Consider the following 3,612-nt stretch of genomic DNA (forward strand, 5'->3'; position numbering starts at 1 on the left):
GGTTGGATGAATAGTTCCCAGTGGGGGTGGATGAACAGGACCCCATGGTGTTGCCTCTGGATGAACAGGACCCTGATCGAGCCGGTTGGGGGTGGATGAACACGACCCCGTGGAGTGCTAGATGAATAGGACGACCCCGTGGAGGGCTGGTTGAACAGTAGCCGGTGGAGGGCTGGATGAACAGTAGCCCATGGAGGGGTGGTTGAACAAGACCACGTGGAGAGGGCTGGTTGAACAGTAGCCGGCGGAGGAGCGCAAGGTGGAGGCTGGATGAACAGGAGCCCGTGGATGAACAGTCACAGGTGGAGGCTGGAGGAGGTCGACGGTGGATGAACATTATCCCGTGGAGGCTGCAGGAGGTTGATACGTCTCCAACGTATCTATAATTTATGAAGCATTCATGCTATTTTATTATTAGTTTTGAATGATCACGGGCTTTATTATACACTTTTATATTACTTTTGGGACTAACCTATTAACCGGAGGCCCAGCCATATTGCTGTTTTATTGCCTGTTTCAGTATTTCGAAGAAAAGGAATATCAAACGGAGTCCAAACGGAATGAAACCTTCGGCGGCGTGATTTTTTGGAAGAATATGATCCTGGAGACTTGGAGTTCACGTCAGAAGATCCTCGAGGCAGCCACGAGAGAGGAGGGCGCGCCCCCCTGTAGGGCGTGCCCCTCTGTCTCGTGGGCTCCTCGAGGCTCCCCCGATCGACTTCTTTTGCCTATATAAGCCTACGTACCCTAAAAACATCGAATATCAATATAGATCAGGAGTTCCGCCGCCGCAAGCCTCTGTAGCCACCAAAAACCTCTCGGGAGCCCGTTCCAGCACCCTGCCGGAGGGCGAATCCATCACCGGTGGCCATCTTCATCATCCCGGCGCTATCCATGACGAGGAGGGAGTAATTCACCCTCGGGGCTGAGAGTATGTACTAGTAGCTATGTGTTTGATCTCTCTCTCTCTCTCTCTCTCGTGTTCTCTCTATGGCACGATCTTGATGTATCGCGAGCTTTGCTATTATAGTTGGATCTTATGATGTTTCTCCCCCTCTACTCTCTTGTGATGAATTGAGTTTCCCTCTTGAAGTTATCTTATCGGATTGAGTCTTTATTTGAGAACACTTGACGTATGTCTTACCGTGTTTATCTGTGGTGACAATGGGATATCACATGCCACTTGATGTATGTTTTGGTGACCAACTTGCGGGTTCCGCCCATGAACCTATGCATAGGGGTTGGCACACGTTTTCTTGACTCTCCGGTAGAAACTTTTGGGCACTCTTTGAAGTACTTTGTGTTGGTTGGATGAATTTGAGATTGTGTGATGCATATCGTATAATCAGCCCACAGATACTTGAGGTGACAATGGAGTATCTAGGTGACATTAGGGTTTTGGTTGATTTGTGTCTTAAGGTGTTATTCTAGTACGAACTCTTTGATAGATTGATCCGAAATAATAGCTTTGAGGTGGTCTCGTACCCTACCATAATCTCTTCGTTTGTTCTCTGCTATTAGTGGCTTTGGAGTGACTCTTCGTTGCATGTTGAGGGATTGTTATATGATCTGTCTATGTTATTATTGTTGAGAGAACTTGCACTAGTGAAAGTATGAACCCTAGACCTTGTTTCCTATCATTGCAATACCGTTTACGCTCACTTTTATCATTAGTTACCTTGCTGTTTTTATATTTTCAGATTACAAAAACCTATATCTACTATCTATTTTGCACTTGTATCACCATCTCTTCGCCGAACTAGTGCACCTATACAATTTACCATTGTATTGGGTGTGTTGGGGACACAAGAGACTCTTTGTTATTTGGTTGCAGGGTTGTTTGAGAGAGACAATCTTCATCCCACGCCTCTTACGTATTGATAAACCTTAGGTCATCCACTTGAGGGAAATTTGCTACTGTCCTACAAACATGTGCACTTGCAGGCCCAACAACGTCTACAAGAAAAAGGTTGTGTAGTAGACATCAAGCTCTTTTTTGGTGCCGTTGCCGGGGAGGTGAGTGCTTGAAGGTATATCTTTAGATCTTGCAATTGAATCTTTTTGTTTCTTGTTTTATCACTAGTTTAGTTTATAAAATAAAACTACAAAAAAATGGAGTTAAGTTTGTCTCATATGCTTCATCTTTTTAATATCTTTCATGAGAATGATGGAAAGGAAAATTGTGCTCAAGTGCTAGAAGAAGAATGCATTAAAATGCTTGGTACTAGATCTTTGTATGATGAGCATGATTGCAATGTTGTTAGTATGAATTCGTTGAATATCCATGATGTTAATGATATGCAAAGCCACAAGCTTGGGGATGCTATGTTTGATGAAGATGATATTTTTTGTCCCCCAAGTTTTGATGAACAAATTTATTATGATGAAAGCATGCCTCCTATTTATGATGATTATATTAATGAAAGTGGGTTTGGAAGAGTGTCAACTTTGGGAAGTAGTGATCCCACTATTTTGGAGGATGTTGAATCTTATTGTGATGAACATGAAAGTGGATTTGGAAGAGTGTCAACTTTATTTAGTGATGAATCCACTATTTTAGAAGAGGTTCCAATTGATTATGAGAACAAAGTTGCCATTTATGATGATTATTGTGATGACTTGTATGCTATTAGGAATAATGATAACATGAAACTTGTCATCATGATTTTAGTTTTCAATTGGATTATGCCTCACATGACAATTATTTTGTTGAGTTTGCTCCCACTACTATTCATGAGAAGAAATTTGCTTATGTGGAGAGTAGTAAAATTTCTATGCTTGTAGATCATGAAAAGAATGCTTTATGTGCTGGTTATATTGTTGAATTCATTCATGATGCTACTGAAAATTATTATGAGGGAGGAACATATGCTTGTAGGAATTGCAATAATGTCAAGTTTCCTCTCTATGTGCTTCAAATCTTGAAGTTATGCTTATTTTACCTTCCTATGCTAGTTAATTATTGTTCCCGTAAGTTGTTTGCTCACAAAATCCCTATGCATAGGAAGTGGGTTAGGCTTAAATGTGCTAGTCATATGCTTCATGATGCTCCTGTTATGTTTCAATTCTTATCTTTTATGTGAGCATCATTGTCATCATCATGCCTAGCTAGAAAGGCATTAAAGAAAAGCGCTTGTTGGGAGACAACCCAATTTTTATCCTTACTGTTTTTTGTGTTTCCACATGACTATGCTACTTTAGTAATCATGTTTTATAGCTTTTGTTTCAATAAAGTGCCAAGTAAGACCTTTAGGATAGCTTACGATGATAGTTGTGTTGATCCTGCTGAAAATCAGAAACTTTTGCACCCAGTAAATTAGTTTTGTTAATTCACAGAAATGTGATCTTGATATGATTATTTTTGATCTGGATTGGTACACAAATTTCTTAGGACTTCCTAATTTAGTAGGATTTTTGGAGTTCTATAAGTATACGTTTGATACAGATTACTACAGACTGTTCTGTTTTTGACAGATTCTGTTTTCTATGTGTTGTTTGCTTATTTTGATGCATCTATGGCTAGTATTAAGTGGTATGAACCATAGATAAGTTGGAGTACAGTAGATTTTACACCAATATGAATTTATAATGAGTTCGTTACAGTACCTGAGT

This window comes from Triticum dicoccoides, chromosome 4B, assembly GCF_002162155.2.
Source record: "Triticum dicoccoides isolate Atlit2015 ecotype Zavitan chromosome 4B, WEW_v2.0, whole genome shotgun sequence".
Taxonomy (NCBI): Eukaryota; Viridiplantae; Streptophyta; class Magnoliopsida; order Poales; family Poaceae; genus Triticum; species Triticum dicoccoides.